Consider the following 11954-nt stretch of genomic DNA (forward strand, 5'->3'; position numbering starts at 1 on the left):
TAAACAGGCTAAGAAAGAAATTAGGGAAACAAATTCCTTCACAATAGTTACAAATAATATAAAATATCTTGCAGTAACGCTAACCAAACAAGTGAGAGACCTATATGACAATAACTTCAAGTCTCTCAAAAAAAATTTGAAGAAGACCTCAAAAAATGGAAAGATTTCTCATGATCATGAATTGGCTAGATTAACATAGTAAATATGGCCATACTACCAAAGGCAATCTATATATTGAATGTAATCCCCATCAAAATCCCATCACAATTTTTCAACTACATGGAAAGAGCAATTCTCAAATTCACCTGGAAAGGCAAAAAACTGTGAATAGTGAAAACAATTCTTAACAGTAAAAGAACAGCTGGGAAATCACCATTCCTGACAGAAAGCTTTACTACAGAGCAATGGTGATAAAAACTGCATGGTATTGGTACAGAAACAGACATGTTGATCAATGGAATAGAATAGACGACCCAGAAAGAAAACTACACACTTACAGACACTTGATCTTTGACAAAGAAGTCAAACATTTACAATGGAAAAAAAAGAAAGCATCTTCAACAAATGGTGCTGGTCCAACTGGCTGCTGATATGTAAAAAAAATGAAAATTGATCCATATTTCTCACCTTGCACAAAGCTCAAGCCCAAGTGGATCAAGGATCCTAACAAAAAAACAGATATACTGAATCTAATACAAGGGAAAGTGGGAAAGAGCCTTGAATTCATTGGCACAGGAGGAAATTTTCTAAACAGAACTCCAATGGCTCAAGCTCTAAGATCAAGAATTGATAAATGGAATCTCATGAAACTGGAAAGGTTCTGTAAGGCAAAAGACATAGTCAATAAGACAAATCAGCAACCTACAGATTGGGAAAATATCTTCACTAACCCCACATCTGATAGAGGGCAAATATCTAAAATATATAAAGAACTCAAGAAGCTAACCACCAAAAACAACCCAAACAACCCAGTTTTTAAAAAATGTATATAGAACTAAACCAAGAATTCACAACAGAGGAATCTCTAATTGCCACGGACTGGGCCTAATCCACCCCTCAGGGGACTAGGCCTAATCCACCCCTCTCAATCCCTGGGAATCAGGGGTTTCAGCAGATGGGCATAGAGTCGGTGGGAATTGGGATGACAAAAAGACTCGACACAAGGGAGTGTGGATCTGAATGTAATTTGTCAAAATGAGCATCAAACTTTTTATACAGAAGAAAATAGGGAAGTTAGGTGACACACCAGCAAGGTACAATGAGGTTACTTGATTCTTACACGAAACAGAGGAATACAAACACAGAAGGACTGGCAAGAACCAACTGGGATAAAATTCAATGTTAACAACTGGGATCAAAAACAGCCCCACCAAGATCCACTTAATCTTAGAAGCCAGGAGCAAGGGCTTCGTGCCCTTGCCATAGTTTCTACTATGTCTATTGTATAGCCCACCTTCCCCCTAGGCCATTGTAAATACTTGAATATGGGTGTACCAGCTATCTATAGTTCTAAGTATCTACTCTGGTTCCTCCTTAGATCACAAAGTTCCTTCTTCCTAGATAATGGTAAATTCCTGTGTAGGGCAGTGACTTAGCTATCCATGCCCAGGGTCAGATCAAGGGCTGCCTAGAATCTAATTTAGCTATATGTCAAAAAATCAATCCTTAGAAGCACTCATAATAAAGCAATATTAAGGGAAAGCACACAGATCCATTTACCAACTAAAGCAAGGACATTGGAGCATTTGTTATATAGGATGCTACGATTCCAGGAGACTAAGTTTCTATGAACTTTTCACCTCGGGACAGGGCCCAGGTTTTCGAGACCTGTCATTCTTGTCATTACTGGAATAGATTTAGCAGTTCCCCTGTTTTTTTATTTTTTAGACAAAGTTCCAGAATGTCCCACCTGTGGTAGCTAAAGATCTCAGAAGAACTCTAAAGATGAGTGGAAACACAATGATTACTAATAAAATAATGTCAGTAATAATAGCAAGCAAGATTATATATTGAACCCAATCCAAGGGATTTAATGCACTTAGGTTATTCTTTAAATTTCTTGCCAATTCATCAGTGTTCCAAGTATCCAAATGGCTTCTGCTAATTTCTGAAATTTCTGTCAACCTAGCCTTAATATTTGCTATATCCTGTCTCAATCTATTGCTAAAACTACCTTTTTAAAAAAGCATTAACCTTTGTCTCCAGTTTCTTATCTATAACAAAATGAGAGGTAGTAGTTGCTGAACCAAAGCTGTGGTAGATACTGCAAAAGAAGTTAAAATTGGCGCCAGAACAGGGACCGCTGGACATGTAAGACTTTATCTCTTTTTCTTCTTTTTCTTCGTTTTCTACTTTACTTCTCAGGCATGGATAGGGTCTCGTCAGGGTACTACAGGCCCACTGACAAAGAATCGTCAGTTTGAGGATGATGATTAAGTTTTTACCATGGGGCAGTCTGACATTAAAACATGTTTAGATGTCTCAGCAACTGTAGAAAAGGCCTATGTTGTAGCAATGAAGAGACAGAAACTCAGTGCCAATTTTAAGAACACCTGTGAGAATGAAAAGCGTTCTCAGGTGAATCAAGCTGCATGTTCCGGTTGTAGATTGTAGAAAACCGGAGCACGGGAGGAAAGATTGTAAAATCCCTCGGGAAACAAGAAGGCCCTTCCTCCAGGTCTCTGCCCATGCTGTGGTGAAGAGAACCTTCGAGGAATGAATGTAAATCAAAATCCCATAAAGATGGGACTTGGCTCACTAAAGAAGCGGGTAAGAAAAAAAGCTAAAGCCCTGTTCAGGAACTGTGGACCTCATTATAGGACACAGCCCCAGTTAATAGAAAAACTTCAAGTTGTGGATTTCTGATACTTTGGGTTAAATTAAAAGTTATGGTTAAAGCATTAAAGAGTCTTCATAAAAGTCAAAGAATTGCTCAATTCTTACTGTTACCTTATTTACAACTCCCCAATCCTGCATTGTGCCAAAAATTCGTAGATAAGGCTTTATTGGAAGTTTAAAAAAATCATATCCTCAAGCATATAGAATTCATTTTGTGAATGGCGGTTTTGTTGGTTGCAGAAAGTGGAGAGCGTTTTACAGATGGCTGTAAAATGTTTGACTAAGTGTGGGTTGATAGTAGCTTCAAAAAAGATTCAGCATGGTAAACTTGTAGGTTATTTGAGACATTTACTGTATAGAGATTGTGTGCTTTCTCAGAGAATTGCCCTCAGATTAAATAAACTGGATGTTTGGATGTTTTCCAGAAGCTGTTAGAGAATTTTGGGTTTTAATACTGTTTTGGCAAGCTGCTTCTTACAAGCAGGAAATGAAAGAAAAGGAGATAAGAGGAGGGAGGGGAGGGGGGGAGGGGAGGCCCTACTGAAAAAATGTTTTTAAAAAGGAGTCTGCAACCTCTTAGTTCTAAGGCAAATAAGCTGACAGTTGTTTGTTCCTAGAAAATTCTCTGCAATCTTGATTATTGTGTTTAGCAAATGACAAAGTGCTTTTTTATCTTGAAATTATAGCTAGAAAAAGTAAAATTCTTTGATTGGTATAAATTTATAAGATTCAGTTAGCTGCTTCATTTGGTTTTTGACTGGTCTTAAAGGTATAAATATGCTCTGCATGTCTTCATCATAGACTATTGGCTTATAAGTCATTGGGTATGATTAAAAAGGTGTAACATTCGTAACAAGAAAGTTAGCTTTATATTGGTAACTCAGGGTTGGAGTCCAACACGTGGTGTAAAGCAGCCCAGAAAACTAGGCCTCTAGAGATACTTCTAATTGAGGTAATATTTTATGTAATTTTTATTCTAGAAACTAGACTTACAAGAGATAAGATTCAAAACAATGTTTCTTTAATAAAATATTAAAATTTGCACTGTCATGCATTCATAGGTATAAATTGGCACCCAAACTTCATAACATGATAGTGATGTTTCTAATATTGATTTTAAAGATGATAAATTGTTTTAAAATTTGGTTTTGCTTTCCCAAAGTTGTAGATAATATTCTAACATTACAAAAGAAACTTAAAAATTATGGTTAAAATTGCTCGTGTTCCATTGACTGCAGCTTGCAGTTTGATCACAAACTTAAGATTTTTAACTCACCCATATATTGTTAATTAAGATTATTACAAGAGTAATCATCTTATGAGAGCACTAATGCAGCTCATTTCGGCCATCTAGCCATACAAAGCAAGGCAGACTTATCTAGATATATTTGTCTTTGTACAGAAATTAGACCCTCATACAATCAGTTTGGCTATGGTTGCTGCCTGGCAGGAGACTACAATACAAGCAATTTTTTCATAGCACTAAAGTTATAAAGAACATTTTAACTATAAGTCATCTTAAGAAAGACTGTCCAAAATTAGAGGTATACACAGACAGTCAAATTGTTCCCCTAGAATCTGTTCTCATTGCAAGAGAGCCAAGATGCTCAGATTTAAAAATACATACATTTGAGTTTATACAAAGCTCAGAGCAGCCTCAGGGAAGTTTGTGCAATGTTTCTTGTGTTTTGCAAACCGTGCCTAAGGAAGTTCTTAGGACCTCATCCCTCCCTGTCTTCAAGGGGATTTCTTTTTAGCTAAACAACATTTGTTTCAGATCTACCCAGGTGTTGTTCATAATAAAGTTTAAATTCAAGATTCATAAAAGGTCAATCAGGCCCTAGAACTTATAAAGGCATTACAAGATGGCTTGCCTACTTCATATAAAATTATTATAGATTTGAAAGTTTGTTTTTTCCTTTGCATCCTGATAATTGTAAAGGGTTTGTTTCTAGTGAGCTCATGATCACTGGGAAATTTTGCTTCTAGGTATGGCTAATACAATAGAAGAAGCTAAGAGTTTGAATCTTTCAGTGTATATGGTTTCTTAAATGGAAAGTAATTTATTAACAAATGCCTCTAAAGAAAAGTTTACTTCATATCTTTGTTCTCACACAATGAGCTTTAAAGTTTTGGGAGTAAGTGTTGCTCCAAAAAAGATTCAGATACAATATCTTTTTAATATTTAGGGTTTTAGTTATCCTAGAAAAATTGTGGTACAAGAAAATTTTTAAAAAATGATAATTTTCTTATTACAAATTATTTTCGAAAGCTTCCAGGAGACGTTAATTGGCTAAGACTGCACCTTAAACTCACCACAGGAGAACTTAGCCTTTATTAGATGCTATCAAGTGAGATTCAAATTAACTGGTGAGAAACAAAAAAAGCTTTGTGGAAAGTGGAGAAAACTGTGATCAATTGTTATCAATTATAATCAAGGGTAATCATATATTAGCTGCTTATTTTGGAAAAGAGAACATTAATGTAGAATCATGTAAAGTTTTAACATCCTGTTGCTGAGTGAATGCCTTATAGTATTCTACAACCAGGCATACATATGCCTAGGTAAAGTGAAAGGATCCATTTCTTAGCACATGGCATGATCCTGTTCAGGTACTTAAAATGGGGAAGACGGGGAATGTTTATGTTTTTTGTTTTTTTGTTTTGTTTTGTTTTTTGTTTTTTGTTTTTTGTTTTGCTTTGTTTTGTTTTTTTACAGAATGCTGCAGGAGCATGCTAGCTTCCAGAATGATTGCTGTGACAGACTGACATGTGAGTTCCTGAGTGCCCTGACAGTGATGAAAGGAAAGCTGTATTGAGCGCACAGAGGAGGAGGAATTGGGGAGAGCAGACACTTGCAAGCAAAATGAAGAAACTCTTCCTATCTCCACCACAGATACAGCAAGGAGAACCAACCTGGTGCCAACTTAAAATAAAAACAAATCAAAAAGATGACTTGTGAGGCAGAGGGACTGGTACAGAGAATGGACAAAATGCTTTCATCAGACATTGTTTTTGGCCATTTAGGCCAACTCCCCTATGGCTGTGAAAGCTTGTGTACCTTATCCATATGCTATATTGTTGGGTAATTTTGATAGAGTTAAGATCACCAATCTTGGCAAGTCTTTTCATATTAATTGTAATTCTTGTAAATTAACAAATTGTGCAGATCCTAATTTAGATGAGAAATCTGCTGTTATGATGTTGTTAAAAAGACCTGCTTATGTTTTGCTGCCTGTAGAGTTAGAAAATAATCCTTGGTTTGAGAATTCAGGATTGCAAACTTTGAAAAAGTTAAATGAACTTATTAGACCAAAAGAGATGTTACAGCTCTGATTTTAGGGATTACTGCTTTAATTGCTATTTTAACTTCTTTTGCAGTATCTACCACAGGTTTAGTTCACCAACTACATACCTCTCATTTTGTTATAGATAAGAAACTGGAGGCAAAGATTAATGCTTTTTTAAAAAGGTAGTTTTAGCAATAGATTGAGACAGGATATAGCAAATATTAAGGCTAGGTTGACAGAAATTTCAGATATTAGCAGAAGCCATTTGGAAACTTGGAACATTGATGAATTGGCAAGAAATTTAAAGAATAACCTAAGTGCATCGAATCCCTTGGATTGGGTTCAATATATAATCTTGCTTGCTATTATTACTGACATTATTTTATTAGTAATCATTGTGTTTCCACTCAGCTTTAGAGTTCTTCTGAGAGGAGGGGAAGGGGGAGGAGGAGGAGGAGAAGGAGGAGAAGGAGGAGGACAAGGGCCTTCGGAAAATATTTCAAATCTCAACAACACCCTTTGCGCGTGCACGAGCACACACACACACACATACACACACACACACACACACACACACACACACACGCATGTACATGTGCACACAAAAACACACACACACACATGCAAATATGTACACAACTCAGTGCTTCCTACTATGAAGTTTTTATAAATGTTTCTTCATGCCATTAGTCCTTTAAATATGTGGCAGTATTTGATTCTTTAAAAGTAAATGCAGCCAGGAGTGGTGGTGCACACCTTTAATCCCAGCACTTGGGAGGCAGAGGTAAGCAGATTTCTGACTTTGAGGCCAGCCTGGTCCACAAAGTGAGTTCCAGGACAGCCAGGACTATACAGAGAAACCCTGTCTCAAAAAACCAAAAACAAAAACAAAACAAAAGAACAACAAAAAACATAAATGCAATTTATTGGCACTAATCTTTCTGATAGATTTAATTTTAATATTTACATATTTAATTTTACAAGGTATTCTAACCATAAGAAAAACATATAAGCTAATCTAACTCACTCATTTTATGCAAGAAAAATTGAGTTGCATTAAAAATTAGGACATATTTCTGGTAACACAAGTTTATTGGATACAGAAATAAATATATTCAATACTAAAATTAGAATTCCAGTTATTTGACTTTGAATCCAATATTCTGTCCTCTTATTTAACAGTAAGTCATAAAATAAATACAAATTTGATGAACAATAATGTTTCTAGAGACATCTAGGCTGTTAAATATAAATATCAATTGCATAGAAAATGTTACTAATGGGTCAATCATTGGGCCAGGTGTTTCTAGGTTCTTAGTCTTTTATTCAAGAATGAATAAAATCCCCCACATATTGAAAAGTAGACATGAAAATATTCTGTCAAGAGCTATGTGAGAGGAACAACAAGTGGCTTTAGAACTCATAGAATGTGGCCCACAAGTTAGCACAACCATGATGGGTATGTCTTGGAAAAGTAGAACCACAAGGACTGCTGTGTCACAGAGTTGGGTTTGTTGCCCTTTCTGTTTTCATGTCCCTCCTAATCTATGAGCTGTATGAAAACTTTAAGAGCCTTTCCAGCCCCTTACCAGGCAGCATTATTGGCACTTATAGTAGTTAATTGAATTTTTTTTTTTTGAGCATTGTTCCTAGAGCAGATTCAACCACCACCCTGAAAAAGAACTTAGAGATGTAGATTGTTAGTAACATCCACCACACTTCAAGAGAATTTAACAGATGTAGATTACTAGTGAAGGTAGGTTAGGATGCTTTTGCTAGTGGTTCTGATGCAGAAAATCTTAGGGAACAATTCAAAGCTCAGAAAGGCACAGTCTTAATAGTTGAACTATGCCAACTAGTACTAGAGAATTTTCTTGATGAAGCTGAGCTGCTATCAAAATGATGATTAATTTCTTGTTCTCAATTTTGCCCTCTGCTTCCTGATATGATTTAAAATTGTTAGTGAGTAGATGTGCACCCTGAGGGACTTGAAGTGGAAATAACTGGTTTTTATATAAAAGTTTAGAGTTGTAATTTTCTCAAGATTTTATATATTATTTTAAAGATAAATAATAAAGTAATTTATCAATTCTTTGTAACTACAAATTTCAGTGTTCCAGTAAGCATAACTGGGTAAGTAAATTAGCTTGCTTGTTCACTTGATTAATCTGTAACAAGTTGCCTAGTGCAAACATATGTGGGTTCTTGGGAATAATCTGTTTTTCACATTTGTTTTCACCCATAATACATAAAGCTTGTGAACATGTGTGGGTACTGGCAAACATGCTTTTCTAGATAAACTCATTGTGGTCACTCACATAACAAAAAGTATAATGTAACCACATTGTAATTCTCTTATTGCTTGAAAGATTTTGCTGGGATATATAAGCTGTCAAAGAAAAAGTAAAGTTGTTAGATGTTGCTTCATTTACCAAGTGTGTGTGTGTGTGTGTGTGTGTATATGCTTGTGCTTTACATCATTGCCAACCTCACTTCTCTTCCTCAAATCTCTGAATACACAGTTGAACCTAGACCAAGTGTTTTACTGTTTCTTTTATTCAAGAAGGAAATAAAAGTCCACACATCTTGAAAGTTAGCAATGAAAATATTAACAACAAAATGATAGAACAGATCAGAAAACACTGCAAGAAGAATTGGAGATGGCTCAGTGACTAAGAGCAGGTATGATTTTTGCAATGGGCATGAATTCTCATCCAGCTACAACGAGAGATCCTGCATCTTTTTCTGGCCACTGTGGGTACCTGTAATGATGTGTACATTTCCACACATAGATTCACACATACATATAATTTAAAATAAAATGCATATTTAAAAAAACAAGAATCTATTGCAAGAAATCAGTGAGCCACAAGAGTAAAAACATTCAAGATCCCAGTGATTGTTTTGGATTTACTCTTGTGGTATTCAAGAGAAGGAAGCATTTGGTCATTGAAGTTGGCTCTCTGTTTTGATAGATTACATAATCAATTTTTCTTCTGTGCATCTTTCTTCTCATAAAGCATCTCACTTTAATTATATACATACCTAAGTATGTGTAGGCACACATTAGTAAATCAGAAATTCTCCACAAATGTTCACATTTGGACCCATGTTAGCCTACTATACATTCATCCCAAGCCAATGTAGACTGGATCAGCTCCCTATATTCCTGCCCAGATGTTCTGGTAAAACATTTGAAAATTGTTAATATTTGATGGTCATAAAAAGAAGAAGAAACATACTCCATTGTTCAGATCCTATGTTGACAAAAAGATGGTAAGTGCATTGTTTTAAAGGGGATGGTGGTGCAGACTGTGCTCCTAGGCTGACAAATACACTATTAAAAGAGGGATGTATAATATCCTAAACCTAGTAGAATCCCAGTTTACTAAACTATTCCCTATATAACCACCTCAAAAAAAAAACAAAAACAAAAACAAAAAACGAGAACCTGTGGTTTGACCTTGGCTATATAGAAAGAGAGAGAGAGAGAGACAGAGACAGAGACAGAGAGAAGAGAGAAGAGAGAAGAGAGAAGAGAGAAGAGAGAATTTTAGAAGTTTCCACTAGTGCTTTACTCAAATGTTTTAACTTAGTCACCAGTATTCTCTAGAATGTTTAGATCTTTTAAAAATTTTATTCTAAAGACACATGAAAAATTTTAAAGCTTCTTGGCTTTTAATTTATAGTATTATTAAAAAAGTTTGGATCTCCTTATGCTAGAATGTTGGTTATACTACCTGTAATGGTTAATTTTGAATGTCAATGTAACTTGCTTTAGAATAACCTAGAAGACATACCTCTGATCATGATTTTGAGGACATTTTTTAAGAGTATTAACTGAAAATGAATGTGAGCAGTAGATCCCATCGATTAGTGTTGTGGATGGCCCTGGTACTGCTTGTATTTTGATGTTAATTCTGCTTACCTAAGAGGGGTTGGCTGGACTGACGTATGAGTCATGTACTCAGGTGACTTCTTGTGAATCATCCCCCTAATGAATAAAGCAACCAATCACTGGGGAGTAGGTGGGACTTCCCAGTTGGAGAGGGGAAGAAAGTAGGTAGAAGAGAGATAGGAACTTTTGGATGGGGATAGCAAGAGGGCAAGATGTAGCTACTAGTGTCTCCTGGTTTCAATGGCGGATCTGCCAGGACTTGTCACTGGAGTATTTAGATTTAGTTGTTGCACCCAACGATTGAATTACCATTGTTTCTGAACTAAATTTGTGTAGTGTTTTCCTTTACATGGCGGCTCAACTGGGTTCTGAAAAGAAAGGTAGGGCAGGGGGGGAGGGGGAGGGAGAGAAGCTGGCCATGAGCACTTGGAGAGAGAGGGGAGAGGTTAATGGGGAAAGAGGGAGAGTAGGGGCAAGAGGACAGAGGAAGAGCAGGAAGGTAAGAGACAGAGGAGGGGACAAGCAGTCCCTTTTATAGTGAGTCAGGCACATCTGGCTGTTCTTAGATAACTGTGAGGTGGAGCCTAGACAAAATGCCAACATTTACTTCCTTCTGAAAGAATGAGAGTGAGAAGGAAAAGTTACCCTTTGGGGATTAACTTAGGAAAGTAGGCCAACCTTAGCCAAACCACATAACCATGACTTGTGAATACAAAGAGGATGGATAGAGGATAGAGGTTTCTGGGAAAGAAAAGTACACTACTTAATTAACAGGATAATTATTGCTCCTAATGATTTAGTGTGACTTAAGGTAAATCAACCTTTCTGTAGCCTGGTCTCTTGGCCAGGTAATTGATATGCCTTGTTGGATTTGTTTCAGAAAGCCCACCAGAGAAGATCACTTAGACATAGTCAGTAGCCAATATAATGCCTTTATACCAGCTGACCAGGACCTCACTCAGGTATTTGGGATCCAAGTGAAGCCATAAGCAATTACATCAAGGGTTTTTATTGGGAAAAACAAAAAACAAAAAAAAAAAAAAAAACTTGTTATCTCTCTTGGCAACAGCAACAATTTTATATAAGCAAACAGTTTAACAGGAACTAAATAATTCTGCCTATACCATTTTAGACCAAAAGCCACCTTATAGTAAAGATGAACCACTGTTCATTCATTGCTGTTTATGATGAAATCTCTAATTCTCAAGGATTGAGCTACGCCTCACCTGTCACCTTAACTACAAATGGTTCTATACAGATTCTGCCAGGAAATAGCAACCACATCTTTGTTCCCGAAGGTTATTATGACCACTTGTCATTATGGCTTCCTTGCTATAGCTGTTAGGATTTAGGGGAATAAGGTACCCTGGAGGGTCCAGGCCAAAGTTAAAAAAAAAAAATCACACCGTGAAACAGATCTCACTCAAAACTTCTATTGTGTGTGTGTGGGGGGGGGCAGTAAAAAACCATCTCAGAGTGGGGACCTAAGAGACAGACAGACAGAGAATCAGGGAGACAGACAGTCAGGGAGAGAGAGAAAATAAAAGAGTAGGGCCGTGATGTTGAGAGGAACCTTTTAAAATGTGAGTCACATAGGAAAATATGCAACACTTACAACAGTGGAAATGTGCCACATATGGTGGTAGTAGGTGATGACATAAGCTGCTGGTACTGAGTTGCAGAAGAGTTGAGAGAGTGCCTGATTTACAAAATGACTGATATGTTTTGTAAAACTCAGTATAATGGAGCAGGAGGTGCCTTAGTGGGACCACGCTGAGACATCCATCCCTGAGGTACCAGCCATATGACAGGTCAAGTATAAAATGAAGTTTATTTGGGGGCATGAGAATTGGTGTTAAAAAGAGAATAGAGACAGCGAAAGAGAAGGGACAGAGAATGTCAGAGAGACAGAGACGGGGGGGGGGGGG

This window comes from Mus caroli, chromosome 9 (genome assembly GCF_900094665.2).
Source record: "Mus caroli chromosome 9, CAROLI_EIJ_v1.1, whole genome shotgun sequence".
NCBI lineage: Eukaryota > Metazoa > Chordata > Mammalia > Rodentia > Muridae > Mus > Mus caroli.